This window comes from Lithobates pipiens, unplaced genomic scaffold (assembly GCF_037356315.1).
Source record: "Lithobates pipiens isolate NorthernLeopardFrog02 unplaced genomic scaffold, aLitPip1_a1.2 Scaffold_10, whole genome shotgun sequence".
Lineage (NCBI taxonomy): Eukaryota > Metazoa > Chordata > Amphibia > Anura > Ranidae > Lithobates > Lithobates pipiens.
The window spans coordinates 83211056-83235088 of record NW_027507686.1 but is presented as its reverse complement, the minus strand read 5'-3'; positions in this window follow the sequence as shown (position 1 = coordinate 83235088).

Here is a 24033-nt window from a genome sequence, read left to right as displayed (position 1 = left end):
AAAAGAAAGAAACAGCTTGTAGCCCTAAGGCGCGAGGAATGGATGACCACATGTGATCCATTTATATCCCTGCTTTTTGTTCACTTTCTTTATCATTTGTTCATTGCTTTAATTTGTTCCAAATGTTAATTATAAATATTTTACATATTATGTTTGTTCATCATGCATTTTCGTGTTGCACGATACATCAGATATGTCTATCGGGTTATTTTGGGATGTTGTGTTTAAGTTCATCAAGATACCCCCTGCACCTGCATGACTCCAGGTGTTTCGTATGTGTCCAGGAATTTGGACTGACGTATCCACATGGGTGGCCTATCGGAAGGATTTTCTGTTTGATCAACCCTTTTCTCATCCCCATATATATATATATATATATATATATATATATATATATATGGGCGGTCATTCCATCTTACAACAGCTATGACTAAGCACCCCATAATGGTGTGAAACATGTCAGTTTTTCATTGATCCTGTGTCTCTGATGTCTTTGTACCAGAAGAATTTTTAAACCATCTTCAATAAAGGTATTAACAGAGTGCGGTCGTCTAGCTTTTTCTTTGATTCAGAAAATACAGAGTATTGTTATCAGGGGGATATAATGTACAGAGTGCACCAGTTAAAACTACAGAGTGCAGTGACCATGAATATACAAGATGCAACAATAAAAAAAGTATGTACTACACAGCACAGCATGCATGTATTTATGGTCAGAAACATGTAATGTGTGCTTTACATTACATTACATAATCCTGCTGCAGTCTGTATGCTGTATTGTACATTTTTGCACTCTACTTCATCCACAACTCTTTTATCTCAGCAACCAGCCTCCACCCATCCATCACTCTTACCTCGTACCCCCCCCCCCCCCCCCTATCCACAGCTCTCTGCACCCAACCCCCACCCATCCACAGCTCTCAACTTTTCACCTAGAACCAACCTCAATACATAGCTCTCACCTCAGGACCCAGCCCCCGCCTATCTAAAACTCGGACCTCCCCATCCCCAGCCCTCTCACCCACTCCCCTCCCCCCATCCACAGTTCTCACCTTTGCAACTAGTACTCCCCCCAATCCATTGCTCTCACATCTGCACCTAGAGCCCCCCACAATTTACAGCTCTTACCCTGCACTCAACAGCCCCCCTTCACTTTTTTTTCTCATGCACCCAGCAGCCCTTATCCACGGCTCTCACCTTTGATGTGACACACTCTGCTCTTTTTCTCTCATGGAGTGGCAGTGTGCAAAGAAACATAACCAGTGGGAGGCGTTGGCTCCTGGGGCCCTAGTCTAGAGACTTGGGGCACATGCCCGGGTGCCAGCGCTAACACCCCTGCCCCCATGTCTTAGGGACCTTTGCAGTGAGGTGATCAGCAAGATGAAGAGGAGTAGGAATACTTAGCCTCCCACAGCTTCTAAAGGAGCCTGGGGGGGGGGGGGGGGGGTGCCATTGTAATCAAGCACCCGCCTAGATCCAGCCTTTCCAGGCATCACTGTCAGTTTGTCTCAGTGTAGGGACACACTAGGGGGACTTGGAAGACACTAAGCGCCTGTACACACGGTCGGAGATTTCCACAACCAAATCCGTCGGATTTTGTCTGTCAGATTTAGTCTGATGGATTGTGTCCGAAACTGTTGCATACACACGGTCGGACTAAGTTGTCGAAAAATCCAATCTTTCAGAACGTGATGACGTAATTTCGTTACGATGGGACTAGATTCAGGCTAGTAGCCAATAGCTTTGATGTAGGAATTTGATCTGAGCATGTGTGGCACTTGGTCCGATGAAAATTCTCTACACATGATCGGATTACGTCCGACCGGCCCAGTTGGTCGGGAAATATTTCCAACATGTTGGAAAATTGGGTCCGACGGAGATTCGGACGGAATCAGTCCGATGCATACCACACACAGTCAGATTATCTGACGACACGGTCCGATAAGATGCATTCCGACGGATTCTCCGACCGTGTGTACGCGGCATAAGAGTGCTAAGGGCAATGGGTTTGGACAGGTGGTGCTGTGGCTGGTGACATTAGATTGACAGGGGCTTAGCAAGGTCAGATCATGAATGGATAGGGTGTCTCAGCCAATTGGCAGGGGTTTCTTTTAGTCCATTGGCCTGCTGGGAGAGCCTATTTATTTGGGTGGAGTCAGGTGATCAGGGTTCTGTGCCACCTGGACGGCTGTCCGGGTTGATGTGTGTTATGCCGCCCTGGGTTGCTAGGCTGGAAGCCTGAGACCAATCCCGGGGACACTAGGCTGCCTGTGGCCTATTCAGGAGCAGGAGAAGCAGCGTAGGGTTGGGACTACAGGATTAGGGAACCAGTTGTGGTTGGACATAGAGGGAAAGCTGTGGCCACTAAGGGACCGCCCATCTTATTACCTGAGACAACTGTAAGTAAGCTGAAGCAAGTACCTGAGCAGTCTTCTCACCAGCTGGGGACGCTGAAGAAGTGGGAAAGCATAAGCAAGTGCCAAGCTAGGGACCCAGCAGGATAGTGGTGATGACGCTTGAGGAGTATACAGCAGGATAGCTGTGGAAGTGCTCAGGGGATCCAGTGATGACTGGGATCTGGAAGTCTAGTGAGAGCCTGGGAGCTCAGTGAGTGAAAATCTACAGTGGGATACTGTGAGATAAGTAAAGGACTATTCTGTGTTACCAAGAGTTATGTACAACTAACTTTAGTGACTGTTACAAGATTAGTTGCGGTCCTACCTACACAGAAGTGTTAGCCGGCTGGAGGCGTTCCACTGTTTAGCTGTCTATCTATAGAAGTCTCGGAGTCTGCCAATAATCATTGCATCTGCTCAAGGGTGTCCTTGCCCTAAGCCTCTCCCACAGTTCTGTATGGAGAAAAATAAATCTCTTGCTTGCATTCAAAAGTGACTGGCGCCCATCATTTCTTCTTACATCACACCCACCATGCCTGGTAACGCACTCTTCAAGGAAGGATGTCGGCTCTCTCTAACTCTTGAGGTCACCATTAGGCCTCTGGGGTTTCCGGGACCTTGCTACAGGTATATAAAGGATCATGTATTATTAGTTAGCATTGAGAGATGTGGAGTTATTCAACCAAATACACTTATGCCACGTACACACAATCGGAAATTCTGCCAACAAAACTCCGATGATGGCTTTTTGTCAGAAAATGCAACCGTGTGTATGCTCCATCTGTCTTTTGCTGGTGGAATTCCAGCCAGCAAAAGATTGAGAGCATGTTCTCTATTTTTGAGTCGGGAAAGTTTCTATCCGAAAATGCGATCATCTGTATGCAATTCTGACACGCAAAAAATAAAGCATGCTCAAAATCAAGTACGAGACGGAAGCGCTCGTTATGGTAAAACGAGCATTCATAATGGAGATCGCACATTCGTCACGCTGTCAATTTTTGGATCTTTTAATGCAGCGCATTCTTTTGTTCTTTATAATGCTAGAAGAATTAACCACTTACAGACCGGACCATTTTGCTGGTCAAAGACCAAACCACTTTTTGCAATTCGGCACTGCATCGCTTTAACTGACAATTTGCGCGGTCGTGCGACGTGGCTCCCAAACAAAATTGACGTCCTTTTTTTCCCACAAATAGAGCTTTCTTTTGGTGGTATTTGATCACGCCTGCATTTTTTTTTTTTTGCGCTATAAACAAAATAGAGATAGTTTTATGGCATTTTTATTAATCATTTTTTATTATTTTATTTTTTTACTAGTAATGGCGGCGATCAGCGATTTTTATTGTGGCTGTGACATTGCGGCAGACACATCGGACATTTTTGACACATTTTTGGGACCATTGTCATTTATACAGTAATCACTGCTATATAAATGCAGTGATTCCTGTGTAAATGACACTGGCAGTGAAGGGGTTAACCAGTGGGTGGCAATGTAGGGGTTAAGTGTTCCTAGGGGTGTATTACTAACTGTGGGGGGGGGGGGGGGCTGGGCTTTCATTTAGTGAACACTGATCTCTGCTCCAATCACATGGAGCAGAGATCAGCGTCACTAGTTGCTAGGCAGAATGGGGAAATTCTGTTTACACGGCATTTCCTCCATTCAGCCGCCCCGTGAGATGATCGCGGGTATGCCCGCGGCGGTTGAGTCCACGGGAACCGCGACCGGACTCACGGGGGTCCCGACTGGCATGCGAGCGCGCCGCCGGCGGGCGCGCTCACGATGGCAGGGCGGCATTGAAGATTGGACGTACCTGTACGCCAATATGCCTTGCCATACCATTCTGCCGACGTACATCGGCGTGCGCCGGTCAGGAACCGGTTAAGTTGTTTTTCTGCTGATATTCACAGAGTTCTCAAAAACGTATTTCTTTATTATTTCTCATGATCTCCTCTTTTTTTGTTTTTAAAGCCAGATCTCAACAATAATGTTTAGAATTATTTTTTTTATAGTCATATAAAATTATTATTATTAATATATATATATATATATATATATATATATATATATATATATATATATATATATATATATATATATTACATTTTTAATCAAGATCTCCTGTTTTTTTGATTATTTAAAAAAAATTTTTTAGTCATCTTCATAATTTTTTGTGTCAATTTTCCACATCAACATTATTATCTTGCATTTTTAAAGCTCAAGGAGGTTGGTTGTTGTCCCTTGTTAATTTGACATTGTGTTTTTGAAATGTACCTGCCTACTCACAAACTACCTGCCTACTCACAAAGAAAATACTTGCCTTTTTTGAAGAAAAACACATAGGCAAGTATTTTCATATAAAAAAAATCTACATTTATTTTGGCTCATGACAAAATAAAGAGGAAGGCAAAGCTGGAGAAACTGCTGGAATTTGAGAAGCCTTTGTACCCCAGGGTACACATCAACTCTTTGTAAATAAAAATTGGTAGCCTGAGAAGTCCATATAATAGGGAGCACAATCTGGTCCAGGACTCCGAGATCATGAACAGCAGCAGATGACATGTAGTACCACAGCCTGGGGACATATAACAGCCTGCGTCTTCTGTCAGACCAGACTGAACCCAGGCCATCACTTTCTTGTCTTCCCTGCAGCATTCTCTCCACGCTTCCCTGCAGCCTTCTTTGGAGGCTGTGGCTCTGGAGGTGGACTTGTGGCAGGAGGAGGAGGATGGGCGAGCGCACATAAGTGCATTTTCTCGCTAATCTGGCCCCTCAACCCCTTCCGAAGGGCCTGAAAAATAAGATTCTCACACATGAAGCATTGGCTCTCCTCCATTTGCTGCAATTTTGCAGCTACATAGCAGCCATAGGCCTCTTCAGCGTCGGGGGGTTTCAGGACCACATTAGTGTTAATGAGGCCCAGTGCTGCCTTCTCCATGTTACTCACCCTTCCTGGCCCTTTTTGTTGTAAGGCGGAGGGGAGGCACCTGGGATTGGGTAGGCTACAGGGCCTCGCCAACTCCTGGCTGACACTTACCCCTACCTCCTAATGGCTGACACTTACCCCGCCTCCTCCTGGCTTCCTGTGTAAGAAAATGGGACATAGTTTTAGTTATTGGTTCATCGATCACACACAATTTTCAGCTCATGACTGTTGCAAATTGAATTTTAATAAATAGAAAAGACTATAATTCTGAGCCCAGCATTTTTCCTTCTTGTCACAATCATTTTTGGCCCCTACTTTCTATTGATACGTTCTTCCAGGATAGAAGGCCCAGGTTGGTCCTCAGAAGCCTCAGCTGGGGTTGAGGGAAGGGTGGATGGAAGTGTAGAAAGTAATTCCCTGCCTTCAATCTGGTCTTCCAGAAACTGCATCCTGTTGTAGTACCACAGACTGGGTACATACACATCCTTTGCTGCTGCTCCTGATCTCATATGTGCTTCTCAAGCTACCAATTTTCTTATCTACAAATTCGATGTCTGCGTCACGGACCTGCGTCTTCACAAATTCCAGCAGTTTCTCCAGCGATGCCTTGCTAGCTGGTTTATTTCTATATAAGGGGCTTTTAACCTCCCACAAATTTCTCATATCCCTGCATCTGTTCTCTGAACTGGTCCATGAATTCAGGGTCTTTGAATTGTTTCATATTTGCTGCAAGAAAAAACATAAGACAAAAACACTAATAGGCTAAACTCTCCTTATCTTATCCCAATATAGGCCTCGATCTCGAATCGGTATAGGCCACTGATGTCCCAAGTTAAGATGTTACCTTCGTTACAACGTTCAGCACTTCCTCCACTCACAGATCGTACGTACGATACATGCATGTTAGCTTGATATACACTGCGCATGCGTGAAACTTTGTCCGCCCCTGATGTTCTTTCTCAAATATTCCCCGCCCCTTCTCTTTCGTCGCAGTGGGAGAGGAACATGGCTGAGACACAGAAGGTGTGCATGATAATAGCAGTAATGAGGAGGAGGAAAGCCCGGAACCCGAAACATCCTGATCCCACAGGAGAATTAAGGCCTCAAATATGGCCTTTGTAAAGATGGTGGAGATGGTCAACATATTGAAGAGTGAAGTATGGACCATACCCAAACCCAAATGTGAGAAAGGCCAAGATCATGACTAATGTTGTGAGAAGTCTGCACAGGAATTTTGGGGTACGACGATCCAAGGAGAAATTGAGGAAACGCTGGTAAGACCTGAAATTGAGGGCACACAATCAGTACAGAAGTATCAAGAACGTGCTTCTAAAAAGTAAGTAGTTGTCGTGTGTTCCCATTATTATTATTACTTGCATGCTGCTTCATGTGCTTTTCTTTACTATTGTACAATTTAAAATCACTACTTTCATGTTCATGGGCACAGTAATCAGTCATAGGAAACATTGTTTGCCAACTAAATACGATGTTTTGGGCAGATACAGAGTTAACTACATTTGGTCATGCTAATTAGTATTAAAAGAAGTTTAGGACATTGTTGTCTAGATGTATTTGAAACGAGAAAGAATTGCAAACTTGATTCAGTGTAATGTAAGCAGAGGACACTCAGCACCTGTTTACACATCTGTACTCAGGAGCACTAGTGTGGGACACAAGAACAAACTTTTTAGTGTGTCCCACACAGGTACTCCAGTGAATTCTTGGGGTGCCTCCATGTGTGAAACTTGTCCAAAAAAGGTAAGTATTCCAGCTTTACGTGGAAAAAATCATGCCTTCAGCTTGGAACTCTGCCAAAACAGACAATTGTACCCCACTTCCAAACAATGTTTCATATTCCTAATTCTGGCTTCAAATATCGGTGTGCTAAGTATACCTTTTTGTTTCATTGTCATAGGGGAGAAAAGACTCCGAACGTCTGAGGACACCAGGAAACCCCCACCTCCTGAAGAAGGGGAACAGAGGACACCACAACCTGAGGATGTGGAGGAAGGAGAGGTGGTTGACATTCTCACCACAACAGGTGAGTGTCTGACACCACAGATTCAGGTAATAGATGTATACCTGCATATTTATAATACATGGTGTGTATTTTTTATTTTAGGTGATGTGCATGTTATGGAAGAACAATCTACTAATTTTCCGACTGACAATGCACAAAGGCTAATCCAGGACATAATGTTTTGTAGTCAGGATTTAGACCTCATCAAGCAAAAAACAAATGACATAGAACAAAAACTTGGCCCCTGGACGACGTAAGTTATTACGAAACGCGTAGGGAGGTGCGAACGTGTCGACGTCACCCCAGTCGTGTTAGTTCGTTACATACCAGGAAGGACGGGTTGGTTTTTCTGTGGCGTGTGTCCGGCCGGCGCACGCTTCTGTTTTAGCCTGCTTTTAAATCCTTTCATGTAAGTGTATACGTTCATTGTTTGTGAATTAAAGTCATTGGTTTTACACTATCTGGAGCCTATGTTTTTCCCTATGTGATACTACGTTGAGTTGGGAGTGATATATGGAGTAACAGCTATAGTCCCACTGTGTGAAAGATCTGGGATCGCTTAAGGGGAACAGCTACCTGGATATCCATTTGATTACATTCTGCTTGTGGTGACCCTCTGTAACGGGGGGTCGCTTGGAGCCGGTAAGGAGCCAATTCATTTGTCTAGTGACAGGAAAGAGCACATTACACTTCTGGAGAGGAAATTTAATTTGTGTGCTTCAAATCCAGTTATTCACATGAAGATGTTCTGACTGGTGTTTGTTTAACCATATGGACACTTTGCATTAATAATTTGTCATATAATTATATGGATGTTATATAGAGTTGATAATTTTTAGTATTATTTTTTTGTCTTACATCTCATGCACTTCTCAAGTTTTGGGGTGTGTTTAATTTTAGGGGTATATATTTATATTTTTGTTTTTGGGCTGTTTTTCATTTTGTATCTTTTATATGTTTTATTTATCACATTAATGACACGTAATCGTGTTTCACTTTATAGAAATTTTGTACATTTATTCATATATAATTGAATGCACCATTCTTTGAGGTGGCTCTAGAGGCATTATATTTGTAGTTTTTTATTCTTTTGTTTAGTACATACATGCATCTCATTCACTTTGGGATTTTGAGGTTAGCGCAGTTCTTCTTTTTTCCTAGAACAAAAACTGAAGAACGTAATTGATGTACTAGGAAGAATCTAAAGAACAACAAAATTACACAATTTTCTAGATTTAGGGCTAGATTTCTATTTTTTAACGCATTTTAAAAGCCAAATTTTTAAGATGCACACAGTATGTCAACATGTGCTATCTGCCATCAGGGGATAGCAAAGTATGTGTTTTGTGGGTGCAACCCCTTCCTCATAACTCAAGTAGGTGAGAGAAAGTGGTTGCACCCCAAAAACACATACATTGATCCCCCATGATGGAAGATAGCACATGTTGACATTAGGCATGGGATCAGGAGGGAAATGCCCAGTTTGACTCCCAATTTGTGTGCATCTGCAAAATTTGACTTTGAAAGGGGGACATCACCCTATCTGATGAAGGCAATATCAACACATTTTTGACACTATAATGTCTCATATCGCCTTCAGTTTTTCAATGTTGAACTTTGTAATATGTTTGTGTATGTTATGTTTTGAAACATGCCTTTTTATGTACTAAAAAAATATTTTCAAGGTAAAACTTAAAAAAACAAAAAACAAAAAGTTAGTAAAAAAATAAATAAAAAAATGTTACACTGCACATGTGAATGTGCATGGAATCAAAGGTTTTATACTCAACAATGTGTGGCTTCTTCTTTCAATGCTCAATACCATTTTTTTGTATTAAGTTGGTGTTTAAAGTGACAATGGGTGTTATTTAATAATGGAAAAATCATTTGGCACTACAAGTGCACTAGGATAACCTAGGTGACAGCTAAAAGAAACGCAAGCAGTAAATTAAAATCAAGATTTGATCAGATAATTTTTTTTTTAATCTAAAATTAAAAATTTGCTGGCATAGCAATGGGCCCCCCTACACATAAAATAATTTACATATTTTGAATGCGCTTCATGGGTGCTTTGGGGGGGCAAGCCAGGACGGCCAGTTTCCAGGGCCGTCGGTGGATTTTCTGGAATTCCAGCCTCAGACCCAATGGAGGCAACATAATTCTCTTCAAAAAGTTGTGCAGTATGCAGCATGCTAGCACTGTGTTTTTAAGTTTGTACTCCGCCATAATAATTGCCGTAAGAAATGGGCAGAACCGGCTGGCCATTATCCCAAAGGCATTCTCCACGACTCTTCTGGCTCTGGCCAGCTGGTAATTAAAAACTATCTTCCCCAGGGTGAGGGTCCTCTGAGGGAATGGCCTCATCAGGTGATCACGCAGACCAAATGCTTCATCAGCGATAAAAACAAATGGGAGTCCTTCAACGTTCTTTTTTGCAGGTGGTAATCCCAAGCCACCACTCTGGAGATGTTGGTAGAACTCAGTCTGTTTACAATACACGTCCACTCAAGACAACCGTCCAGGTGGTACAGAACCTTGATCACCTGACTCCACCCAAATAAATAGACTCCCCCAGCAGGCTAATGCCACGTACACATGAGCGGACTGTATGGCGTACTTAGTTCGTCATACAATCCGACGGACAGTCCGTCGTACTTTCCACTGAATGGACTTGACCACACACGGATACCCAAACAGTCCGACGAAAGCTTGCGCGATGATGTACAGCATGTACGACGGGACTAGAAATAGGAAGTCCAAGACACAGCAAAGCACCCTTTGGGCTCCTTCTGCTGACTTTGCGTTAGTAGAAGTTTGGTTAGAGACGATTCGCGCTTTTCAGACTTCAGCTTAATTTGTCCGTTTTCTGTGGCGCAGTCTGCCTGTGAGGTTTGTATCTGTCTTTCGGTACGCGTGGATCAGTTGGTACCTGTTGTTAGGCGCTTCTGGTCCGCTCGTTTCTGGGTTTCAGGTCGTTCTTCATAGGTCTGGCTGTTCTTCAGTGCGTTCAGTTAAGCTTGTTTGTCCAGCCGACCGTTTCAAAGCCATGGAGAGTGGACGTACTCGCGAACGAGTTCGTGCTATATGGGGGCTTGGTGTTGGGGTTAATACTTTGACCCGAGCCCAGTCTGTGAACAGGGTGAGGAGGAGTTCATGGACAAAGAATTGGTTGCGCCAGCGCGACCAATTCTCGCATATGCCTTTACTCCGTGAGATCCGTGAGAATAATCCTGATGATTTCAGGAATTATCTCAGGATGACGGACCCCGTTTTTCACCGTCTGCTGGCTTTGCTGACCCCTTATATCAGCAGGCAGGATACCTGCATGCGGCAAGCCATCACTCCAGAGCAGAGGCTCGTCGCCACGTTGCGCTACTTGGCGACAGGGAGAAGCCTTCAGGACCTCAAGTTCTCTACAGGCATCTCCCCCCAGGCTCTGGGGATCATTATTCCAGAGACCTGTTCTGCCATTATTCGGGTCCTGCAGAAGGAATATATGAAGGTAAGTTTGTTCTTTTAATATTGCATTATATGCATTGTATGTTTGTATTAATTTCATCATGACTTTTAATATCCATGACAGGAATATGCTGTGAATGTCCCCTTTATATGAATGCATGCAATTGTTTTTTTGATGTATTTTTTTTTTTTGTGTCATTTTTTTATAGCTTTTACCTTTTTGTGTCCCACGTGCATATTTGCTTTCACTAACGTCCCCAGCATGCAATCCTGGGCCCCTATACACCCACAGCCGAGACTGTTTTTCTCTAATTCATATTGTCAGCTCCATTGTACTGTTTTACTGCCCCCCACCCTTTGTATACTCTTTGTATACACCCTTTGTATATATATATATATATATATATATATAGGGATTGTATACTCATTAATTAGGCCCCCACCCCACTCAAATTGGTTGCAGGGATTGTATACTCATTAATTAGGCCCCCACCCCACTCAAATTGGTTACAGGGATTGTATACTCATTAATTAGGCCCCCACCCCACTCAAATTGGTTGCAGGGATTGTATACTCATTAATTAGGCCCCCACCCCACTCAAATTGGTTGCAGGGATTGTATACTCATTAATTAGGCCCCCACCCCACTCAAATTGGTTGCAGGGATTGTATACTCATTAATTAGGCCCCCACCCCACTCAAATTGGTTGCAGGGATTGTATACTCATTAATTAGGCCCACACCCCACTCAAATTGGTTGCAGGGATTGTATACTCATTAATTAGGCCCCCACCCCACTCAAATTGGTTGCAGGGATTGAATACTCATTAATGAGGCCCCCACCCCACTCAAATTGGTTGCAGGGATTGTATACTCATTAATTAGGCCCCCACCCCACTCAAATTGGTTGCAGGGATTGTATACTCATTAATTAGGCCCCCACCCCACTCACCCACATAACTTATGTCCCCTGGTCCATCAGAGGGCTGAGTAATCTGGGAATTGGGCCGTCTATTTGTTTTTTTTGCAGAAATTTTTTTTCAATATTTATGTTTAACTGCTGTTCCAAAATGTTTTTGAGTTTTATTTGTTATGAATTGTTTTTATTTAATGACAAATTTTTTTTTTTTTTTTACCTGTGTTTGACTCCCCAGTTTCCTTCCACGCCACAGGAATGGCAGACTGTGGCTTCCCAGTTCGCTGCCCGTTGGGACTTTCCCAACTGTGGAGGGGCGATCGACGGGAAACATGTGCGGATTGTGCCCCCACCCCATTCGGGGTCCTACTACTGGAATTATAAGGGGTTCCATAGTGTGGTGTTAATGGCAGTGGTGTCAGCACAATATGACTTTCTCTATGTGGATGTGGGGAAGAACGGCCGGATGTCAGACGGAGGAGTATTTAGGCAGACCGAGTTCTGCCACCGTCTCATCACTGGTGGCCTGGACTTGCCACCAGATGCTGATAATGTGGAGGGTCTACCTTTTGTTTTTATCGCTGATGAAGCGTTCGGTCTGAGTGACCATTTGATGAAGCCCTTCCCCCAAAGGACCCTCACCCCGGAGAGGAGGGTTTTTAATTACCGGCTGGCCAGAGCAAGAAGGGTTGTGGAGAATGCCTTTGGTATTATGGCCAGCCGGTTCCATCTGTTTTTGACAGCAATAAACTTGGCAGAGTACAAACTGAACTATGTCATTCTCTGCTGCTGCATTTTACACAACTTTTTAAGAAAACATTCTGGAACCCATTACCTGCAGCCAATTGGGCCTGAGGCCGGACTAATGCCAGAACTCACAGGGCTGGATCATGCCCATCCTGGCTTAGCCTCCCAAATAGCACGTGAGGTGCGTGACCAGTATGTCAGCTATTTTAATGGTAGGGGGGCTATTCCAATGCCAGCTGAGCAATAAAGATTTACTTTTGTTTAAATATATATTGTCTGATCCAATTTTTAAGTTTGGTTCTTGTTTGCTTTTCAAGGTGGTTGTCTCCTACATTCTCCTAATTCAGGGATATGCAATTGACCGACCTCCAGCTGGTGCAAAACTACAAGTCAATCATGCCTCTGGGTCTCATGCTTGTGGCTGTCAGTCTTGCTATGCTTCATGGGACTTGTAGTTCTGCAACAGCTGGATTTCCACTAATTGCATATTCCTGTCCTAGTGCATTTGTATTGCAAAGTGGTTTTTGCCAATAGTAAATAAGGCCCTTTGTGACAGAAAACACAAAATGACTTCCCAAACTGGTATTGAGTATTGAAAGAAGGAGACACACACACACACATCTTTTTTTTTTAATTTTTAATAGTGCACATTCCAACATTCCGCATTCTTTTTGTTTTGTTTTGGTAAACAATTTTTTTTGTAAACATATAAATATATATATATATATGTATATATATATATATATATATATATATATATATATATATATATATATATATATATAATAATAATAAAATAAAAAAATAAATAAAATCAAATTTTTAACTATTTACAGAAAACAAGGGGTAAAGCCAAATTTTGAAGATGCACACCAAAAATTGGTAATGTCAACATGTGCTATCTACCATCATGAGTGATCAATGCACGTGTTTGGTGGGTGCAATCCCTTCCTCTCACATACTAGAATGAGGAAGGGTTTGCAAACACAAAATGTGTACATTGCGATCCTCTGATGGCACATAGCACATGTTGACACACCGTGTGCATCTTCAAAATTTGGCCTCTAAAAACAATGTTATAAAAACATTAAAAACTTTTTTACAAGGAATGAAGAACATGATCTTTTGTTTTAGGGAAAAGGGGCTTTGATTCTCCCTAAAACATCGATCATGTTCTTCATTTCCTGCTTCATAGTGTCCAGTTGTCGTTGCATGTTTTGCATCTTGTTCTGCATTTGATCAATCTTGTCCAGGCCATGATCTGACCAATCAGTCTCTGGGCACTGTCGGAGAAAAATGGCTCCGCGGCTTGTCCTTCCACAACCAGATCATCACCTAAAAACATGTGTAGATAAAAAATTTTGTTAAAATATACAGCCATTAATTGTTTACCTTAAGCTGGGTTGTCAGACACTCACTTTGTGGGGTGCGTATCTCCACCAGCTCTTCCTCCTCCACATCTAGCCCTGGGCTGGGCTGCTCTGCTCTGCTTTGTGTGGGTGTGTGTGGGGGTGGGTGTGTGTGGGGGGGTAGTGTGTGGGGGTGGGTGTGTGTGGGGGGGGTAGTGTGTGTGGTAGTGTGTGTGTGGGGGTGGGGGTGGGTGTGTGTGGGGGGGTAGTGTGTGTGGTAGTGTGTGTGTGGGGGTGGGTGTGTGTGGGGGGGTGGTGTGTGTGGTAGTGTGTGTGTGGGGGTGGGTGTGTGGGGGGGTAGTGTGTGTGTGGGGGTGGGTGTGTGTGGGGGGGTAGTGTGTGTGGTAGTGTGTGTGTGGGGTGGGGGTGGGTGTGTGTGGGGGGGTAGTGTGTGTGGGGGGGGGGGGGGTTAAACTAGATGGACTTGCGTTTTTTTTGTCCAAGCAGACTATGTAGGTAGAGATAGATAGATAGATAGATAGAATAAAGAAATTAAGGAGAAAAATTCCGTCGTCAGGAACGGCCGGGGTCTCAGTTCAAGCGGTGACGGTGGAGAGGCAGAGACCGGATGACAGCGTGGACTAGGGTGGCTTAAAAGGTTGGATGGTGAGAAGAGCTGTGAGAGCAGCTGTGCCCCGCTCGGTGGGGGTGAATGCCAGCCATGTCAGCGATGGGGAACGGCATGGGCCCTCATGAAAGATGGCGGCTGATGACATCACGGGCAGCCAAGATGGCACTCGGCAGGTGCCAGGAGCACAGGGCCGGGGCAGCACTCGCTTTCCTATCAGAGGGGGAGCTAGAAGAAGAGAGTGACGGAGAGCCAGAGGCAGTGCCGGCAGTGGTGGAAAATGCAATGATGGCTGGTGGAAGTCCAATTCTGCGGCAGCCTGGTAAGCAGCCTTCGGGCCTACCATTTGTGTCTTCAGTGTGTGTGCCTGGGGCTGGGGGGTGTTGAATGATGCGGGGTCTGTGTCATTAGGGACTGGGGTTGCTGGGAGGGTAGGGCCTGGCAGAAGCGGGTGCAGCTGTTGGCAGGTTTGAGGGATGTTTTATGGAGGCTGGATCCTCTACCAGATGATGGGTTGCCCACAGAGGCCTGGGTTCCTCCTGTGGTTTCTGGAGCAGGTGGATGGTGGCACGTTGGCGACGGGGACATTGTCTAGTCCTGCCGTGGACAGCTCCAGGGGTGGCGACTTCCTCGAGACCAGTGGCGAGACAGAGACCCCCAGCGAGGGATGACGGCGTGGCTGACAGCGGACAAGGTAAGGCAGTGGATAAGAAGGTGGACCGGGTCCATTTAGTGGACTCGGCGAAATGGTGAGTATGTCAAAAAAAATGTCCCTTCTTCCATTGGAAAAATGTACCTGGACAGAGGTAAGTTGGATGATAGCAAGAAAAAGGAGATAGGGAAAAGGTGTTGCAGGCTCATTCCCCTTGGCTTCAGGCATTTGCAATTTCGGCTAGCGTTATAGGGGAAAGGGCGCCGGAGAATTGTTCCGCTCTCTTTTGGATGCGATCGGGGAAGCTTATCAAGTCTACGGGGGTCTGGCATGGCTCAGCTACGATGAGCACTTCCAGCAGCGCAAGGCGTTACGAGTGATGATGGGTTCTTGATGTTGAATTTCATAGGTTAGAATGTGGAGGAGGGAGTGTCGTGTTGAATAGTAAACTGGCGGGGTTGGCATTTTTGTTTAAGTTGTTGGGTCGTAGGGATTGTACAAATGAGTTATTGGTAAGGCAGGCAATAAAGGGTTACCGCAGGGGGCGTCGGCAAGTGGATGGTCGTCGGCCCGTGGCTTTTGAGTTGTTGGGTTCATTGTTTCATGTACTTTCAGATGTGTGTTTGTCGGATTTTGCAGCCCTTTTATTCCTGATGGCTTTTTCTTTGGCATTTTTTGGGGCACTGCGCATTGGAGAATTGGTTTGTTCTTCCAGAAGGGGGTCTGATGGTTTGCAGTCAACTGACGTGCAATGTAGTAACGAATCTGTGTTTTTTATTTTAATCGGAAGATCCAAGACCGATCCAGTAGGGTGTGGGGTGCGAGTGGAGTTGTTCAGTGTTGCAGGGTCACTGGTTTGTCCGGTACAGGTTGTTTTCCGTTTTTTGGAGGTACACCTGGGTCAAGATGGGCCCTTTTTGGTGCATGCGGATGGTTCACCTCTGTCCAGGTATCAGTTCACGGCGGTGTTTATGAAGTGTTTGGTGGTACTGGGGCTCAGTCCGTCCAGTTTTTGCCTCTCGTTCATTTTGTATTGGAGCTGCAATGGAGGCGGTGCACTGGGGCTAAAGCAAGGGGGTTTTACGACGCATTGGTAGGTGGGAATCTTGGCGATACCGACTGTATGTGCGTCCTCATTTGTTATGATTTATGTTGTTTATGTGGGGTTTGGGCCTGGATGCTGTCCTGTTTGTCCCCTCTGGTGGGGGAGGCTGGCTTGGCGTTATTTCTTCTATGTGTGTGTTGTTTTGTGCTTTTCCTTTTTTGTTTACAAACGGTTTTTATTAAAGGTTATTGAAACATATACAATAAAAAGGTCAATCGGTACAAAAGTAATCAAAGAGAATAGCATACAATGTAACATCAATAAATCCTTGATACTCTGATATAACAAAGAGTGGTATGCTAATCCCAACCAAGAGAACTCATAGGAAAATTCCGCTGAACCCTTGCACCTCATTGAGTGAAAAATAGAAAGAAAAACCAAACAAAGTAAAGAAAAAAGTAAGAAGAGAAAAGAAAAACTAAAAAGAAAACCAGAATGCTACCACAAGTGAATGTCATCAAAAACCTTCATATACCCTGCCATTAAGTACTGTGCTCAGCCGGACTGTCAGGCCTTGGGGTTATCCATTGCAGAGAAGTCCAAACAGACCATTTACGATCAAAAATCTGCATGGAGTCTTGCAAAGTGTGGTGTAATCGCTCCATGAGCTTAATCGACTCCATGCGCTGCAAAACTTGTTCCCATGGAACCACCGGGGATCTCCAGTGCAACGCCACAGTCCAATGAACTGCATTAACTAGTGTATGGGCTAATTTCTGAGCCGGGGGAGTTAGTCCCGGGATGTCAGCAAATAAAAGGCCAATCCGGCACGTGATATCAATGTTAGAGCCCGTAACCTGGAATAATTTTTCAGCGACCCTTTGCCAAATGGGCTGCAGTACCCCACAGCCCCAAAAGATATGGGAGAAGGAGCCCGGCTCCGGACATCCACGAAAGCAGCTTCCCGGGACCAGTGGGCAAAATCTATGCAGCCTAGCAGGGGTATAGTACCATCTAGTGTGCAGTTTTAATGCAGTTTCCCTGACCGCCAACGATTTCGTGCATTTACGCATGTTTGAAATCACATCTTCCCATTCCTCCGGGGTCATTTCGAAGCCAACCTCCCCCTCCCAACCCAGCATAGCCTGTGATTTAGCCGGTAGCTGCACCTCTCCAAGAAACCGGTACAACCAGGAGATATTTCCCCGATCCCTAGATGAGGACTTACAAATCCTTTCAAAATCATTAGGAGGGGGAAGCCCCCCCTTCAAGTAATGAGTGGTGTAGAAATGCCGAACCTGCAGGTATTTATAAAAATCTTCTCTGGGCAACCCGAACTGCTCCTGGAGAGAAGCAAAGGTACAAAACGGCTGTTCTTGGGAAAGGGCCTCAAGGGTAACCAGGTCTTTCTGAGACCAACCCTCAAAGCACTCCGGTGCCGAAAAAGCCGGCGGGAATCTAGGGTCCCCCAAAAAAGAGGCCAGGCCGGGGCAGGGTGGGCACAGGGCATATCGCTTTTTGTATAAGGACCAAAGTTGAAGGGATTGTGCTACCACTCCATTCAAAGTGGCTAATTGTTTGGGGCGAACCCCATCCAACCACAGAAGGCCCGGGAGGTAGAAAGGGCTCACCGAGGATCTCTCAAATTGAAGCCATGAGACCGTACCCGGGGGATAATGCCACTGCGCCAGCTGCACCAGCCTGGCCGCGAGGTAATATAACCATAGATGAGGGAGCCCCAGACCCCCACGGACCGCTGGCCTGAAAAGTAGCGTCTTGTGCAGTCTAGGTTTTTTGTTTTGCCAAACGAACCGATTGATCTCTTTCTGTATACCATCAATCGTGTTCCGGGAGACATATAGAGGCAGTGCTCTGAAAAAAAATAAAAGCTTCGGGAGGATAGTCATTTTGATAGCCTGGATTCTACCCATAAAGGATATCCGATAACTATCCCATGATCGCAATAATTGTGTGACCTGGGCAAAGGCTTTGGGATAATTTGCATAATACATTTTAGGTAAGGAGGCAGCCAACTTGATACCCAAATAGGGCAACGAGTCACAGCACAATGTAAAGCCAAAGCTCGCCTGTATACCTGCAAGAGTGGCATTGGGAATGTTAATAGGAAGGGCCGCACACTTAGCAAGATTGACGCCCAGACCAGACATGCCATGGAATGAATTCAACAAGGGGATCAGATTCGGCAGCGAGACCACAGGGTCTGATAAAAATAATAGTACATCGTCTGCATACATACTCAGTGTGAAAACCTGATCCCCCTTAGAATACCCCTTAATATCTGGGTGTAGACATATCGCCCTGGCCAGCGGCTCCACCGCCAGGGCAAATAGCAGGGGGGAGAGGGGGCAACCCTGCCTAGTCCCCCTGCCAAGCGGAAAATAGTCAGAGGAGCATCCCGGGAGTTTAATTCGGGTGCAGGGGCGATGGTACAGAGCCCTGAAGCCGTGCACAAAAGCCCCCCCAAACCCGAACCTAGACAGGACAGATTCCAGATAAGGCCAGGTGACGCTATCAAACGCCTTATGGATATCTAAGCTTAGCAGTAGCACCTTTTTAGAGAATAAATTGGCGTCCTGAATAATATTAGTGGTAAGACGGATATTGTCTGTAATTTGGCGAGAAGGGATAAATCCGGTCTGGTCTGGGGATATCAGAGTGGGGATAATTTTAGAAAGTCTATTTGCCAATAGGCGGCCAAATATTTTCAAATCATTATTAATAACCGAAATTGGTCTATAATTTTGGGGGAGGGAGTGGTCTTTGTTCGGTTTGGGGATCAAGGACATGTTCGCAAGAAGCATGTCCTCAGGGAAAGAGTGGCCTGTTAAAACATAATTAAACAATTTGGCCAAATAGGGAAGTAGTTGGGGTGAAAATTTTTTATAATATATAGAGGTAAAACCGTCTGGACCAGGGGCCCTAGAGGGTTTCAGTGATGAAATGATTGTCTGGAGTTCCTCCGTACTGCAAGGGGCATTCAAAGCCAGAGTTTGCTCCTCAGTCAGGGAGGGGAGGGGAAGGCCTTCAAGCCAATCCTTAACCGCTAGACCCGGCGTGGGGGTCGGGGCTGCCAACAAGTCCTGGTAAAATTTAGAAAACAGTCCCAAAACCTCTGCCGGATGAGATACCAATTCGCCCCCTGCGTTCCTGAGTTTGTAAGTGTGTGGCGGTCTCATAGTAGCATTCAACTTCCTGGCAAACATCGCAGAAGCCGAGTTACTGTGCAATAAAAATTTAGCCCTTGACCACCTCAACGCCTTCTCCGTCTGCCCAGAGAGAAGTGTGTCTAGTTCCGCTCTTTTAGTCAGGATCTGTGCGAATATGTCAGGGGAATGGGAGTGGCCATGGGTGTGATATAGAGTCGCTAATTCTGCAGTAAGTCTGGAGATGTCATGTAGTCTCTGTTTCTTCTGCGTGGCCGCTATAGAGATCAACCGACCCCTGAGGACCGCCTTATGAGCGGCCCAAAGGGTGGAGGGGGAGATGTCCTCAACGTCATTTAAAGTAAAATATTCCTTAATGTGCTCTGCAATCTCCGCCACCAGGGCCGGATCCGAAAGCATAGAATCATTAACGCGCCACGAGGCCTGGGATGGGGCTATACCTATATGTGCTACCGAGAACGACACCGCCTGATGATCCGACCAGGGGCACGGGATAATACAAGCCTTAGATGAATTAGCTAATAGTACCGGAGTGCTAAATATATAGTCCAGTCTGGAGTAGCTGTCGTGAGGATGGGAATAAAACGTATAGTCTCTGGCACCCACATTATGGGCACGCCATGTGTCAAGTAGTTGATGGGAACCGAGCAGACGGACAAGGGATCTCGGGAAGGCATTAGCAGTACTCACCACACGGCTTCTATCCAGCTTAGAATGTGCCACCAAGTTGAAGTCGCCACCTAATAATAGATGGGGGGAAAGGTATCTGTCCAAAATCTGGAAAAAAGAAATAAAAAAAGATGCCTGCGAGGTGTTAGGAGCATAAACATTAGCCAAAGTAATCTCCTTACCATTCAACAAACCCTGCAGGATGATAAATCTACTATAGGGATCTTTATAGACGTGTTTAACCTCCAACCTAACTGAGTTTCTAATAAATATAGCCACCCCCTTAGATTTCGAGCTAAAAGTGGTGAAATAATGTTGCCTGTAATGTCGGTCAAAGAAACGGGGGTGATTAGTTTCAGAGAAGTGCGTTTCTTGTAGAAACAGTATATCCCCCCCCATATGTCTATAATACCGAAATGCTTTCCTACGCTTGTGAGGAGCATTGAAGCCCTCTACATTATGGGAGATTATTTTAAGACCCATGACAGGAGGAAGGAGAACGCTATTAATAGGCACAATAACAGTATACTATAGTACATTTCTGGATGGCAGGGCACCCAATACCATACTGAAGATAAATTCACATGTGGTAAAAGAAAAGACAATAAACTAAAAAAACATTTGAAAAGAAAAAAGAAAAACCAAACATTAGTGAAACACCATGGCTTCGGGGGTATACCAAAAACAAAACCAAACTTGTGGATACCCCCGACAAAAATAACATCAGTCATCAGTCAAGTGGACTCTAAAGTCCAATGCTCTATTCCGTAGGCACTATCAAGCTAAAATGCAGTGCGATTCCAGATCCCAGGATCCAAAATCCGGAGCCCGAATCTTGATGGCAATAAAGACCGGGGTCACCAGGCACTAAATAGAAAGAGCAGGGGGACACCTAAGCGCGAGCAGTGAGAGTAGTTCTGGTGAAAAAGGCGCCAACCATTCAACAGAAAAATAAAACAGTGGTGATCGAAGCATATATCAAAACGGGAATAAGAAAAAAAAGAAAACTAAAAATCTTCATGAAAACCGGGGAAAACCGGTAGCATAACTGGTAGCGCTACAAAAAATTCTCAGAAGAGGGAGCTCACTCATCCGGACGATCCTCAAAGGTGATCACATTTGCAAGTCTCGGAGCTCTTGACGCTGTCGTCTGCGGTCCCGCTGTGGAGACGGGGTAGCCCAAATGGGCGAAGGACGAGGGGTAGAAGGAAGCCTCTGAGGTTGCTCTGGAGCCAGCAGGCCGAGTTTGATAAGTAACTCCTTGCCGCCTTGCAAAGTGGTGACCGTATGGGTTGTTCCATTGTGAGGGACTTGCAATTTGAAAGGAAACCCCCAGCGGTACCTGATTCTCGCCGTTTGCAGAGCCACTGTGACCTCCTTAAGATTCCTCCTCTTTTCCAAAGTTGCTGGGGACAGGTCAGGGAAGATTTGAATTCTCACTCCATCTAGCTGAATATTAGGGGTATTGCGGGATGCACGCAGAATCTCCTCCTTGATGAGAAAGTCCTTAAGGCATAATACAATGTCTCTAGGCGGCTTATCCTCAGGGGGTTTGGGCCTCAAAGCCCTGTGAATCCTGTCACAGGCAAATGCGGTTTCCGGGGAGTCCGGTACAAGTGACATAAAAAGCCTCTTAATGGAAGGAAGCAGGTCCGTTATCTGTTCCGGAACCCCTCTCACCCTGAGGTTGTTGCGCCTGTTTCTGTTGTCCAAATCTTCGAGATTGGCCTGCAGCTGAGTAACAGTATCTGAGATGGAGTCATAATTTCTGCGTAGATCCGAATACGCAAGGTGCAGTTCATCATGTTTGGCTTCCAATAAATCCGTCCTCCCTCCCAGCACTGCCAACTCCTGTGTCAGAGTATTAGTAGATTTATGAAGTTCCACTTGGAACTTATTAGCCAGCTTTTCGTACATGGCAGAGAGGCTAGCATCTAGCTCTGCCTTGGTGAGGTGTACAGCGTACTCACTGGATGGTGCGGTGGACGCCGGAGGGAGACTTGGGCCTGGCGTGACTGCCGAAGCCTGCGGAGGCTGGGCGCCATTTTGCGACATCCCGCTCTGTTCCCTCGTCCGGAGAAGGTAAGTAGTTAGGGACTTCTGAGTAGTTTTCCCACGGTGAGCTTTACGTGTCGGCATGCACCTCTGATTCCCCAAGGGGTGTAGGCTGTAACCGATCGAAAATGCAGGCTGAAATCCCCTCGGGGAGTGATAGATCTCTCACGGGTTCACGGAGCTCTCACTCCATGCGTCCTCTCCTCACCGCGCCGCGCATGCGCCCCTGTTTTGTGCTTTTCCTTTACAGGGAAGGGCTCCTGCCTGATCTGGATAATGGGCCACTCATACGTCCATTGGGGAGCGAGGAGAGCTGATCTTCAGTCTGCCGGATGTCAATTGGGCATTCCTAGGGAATAGGCAGTGGTTCATTGGATCGGGATGCCTGGTCTATTGTGAAGCAGAATAGTTCCTGAGTATGCGCGTTATGTTCAGCTTGATAGAGCCCCCGATGTTTTGGTGGTACATGCTGGAAGGAATGATTTAGGGCTATGGTCCATGAGGGAGCTAATAAGGGATGTCAAATTTGACTTTCTTCAGCTTCGATCAGAATACACAGACTTATTGATAGTATGGTCCAATATTGTGGCCCATACACAATGGAGGTGGGCTAGGTCAGTGACAGGCACCAACAAGGCCAGGGTAAAGGTAAATTGGGAAGCGGCACAATTTCTGATGCGCAATGGGGGCTTGGCGGTACTCCATCATGAGTCAGTAATTGAACCCTGTCGATATTTACAAGAGGACGGCGTTCATTTGAATGCCGTGGGTATTGACATGTGGTGTCTGGGGTTGGAGGAAGGTATCCAGAGGGCCCTGAGGGTTTGGAGGTCTGTTCAAACCTAAGGTGTCAGGTTTGAGTGGTGGTGGCGGGGTGCAAGGTCCTTTTAGGTCATATGGGTACTTAAAGGGTATGGTGTACTGGAGGCCTTAGAAGTGACTAGCAGGAACGGTTCTGGTTTATGCCTATTGGGATCTTGGCTCCATTATCGTTAAACTGTATGTTATGTTTAAAAGATTATTGATATGCTAATTATTGGATATTTATATATTTGGTTAATCAGCTACTACAGCCAATAGCAGCTGTGTGGTGTGGTCATTAGATGAAGGGGGGGGGGGGGGGCTATTGGCATAGCAGGTAACCAGCCATGGTTAATACCATAGCCAAGGTAAAAAAGAACAGTGTTCCAAAACAATTTAAGCTAGCACATAACAGAGATCCATCTGTATGTAGTTAGATTTTGGGGGATCGAAAAGGTCACCAAACATTGGAGAGGCAGTTATTTTGGACCTACGAGATTAAGGTCTTAGCCCCCTTTGGTATCAACACAGAATTCAATCTAAATTGTTTTAATAGTAGAAGTATTAATATTGCTAAAATATGTAGTGGTTCTTAGGGATATCTGTTTAGGTGGTAGATATTAATGAATATTTTTTTATATATAATTTTATTGTATATTTTATAATTTTGAGAGTAATATTTAGGAGTGTGGACACTCTGTATGCTTAGCTCAGTAGTGAGTAGGTTTTCAATGGTAGTGATCTTTACCCCTGGGTTTTTGGTGCCTTTTAGTTAATGAGGAGGACTAGGATTAAGTAGAGTCGATATTTATTTGTATATTGATAGCTAATTAAAGGCATCTAGTTAATCACTTCCCAACGGGCGCACGACAATGTACGTCGGCAGAATGGCACGGACAGGCAAATTGGCGTACAGGTAAGTCCATTTGTATTTGCCGCCCTGCCATCGCGCGTGTGCAGGTCGGGACCCAGTGAGTCCGGTCGCGGGTCCCGCGGACTCGATCGCCGCGGGGATACCTGCGATCATCTCACAGGGAGGCTGAACGGGGAGATGCTGTTTATTTACGCATCCATTTACTTTCGCATCCGTTCTGCCTAGCAACAAGTGACACTGATCTCTGCTCCATGTGATTGGAGCAGAGATCAGTGTTCACTAACACACAGCCAACCCCCCACAGTTAGTAACA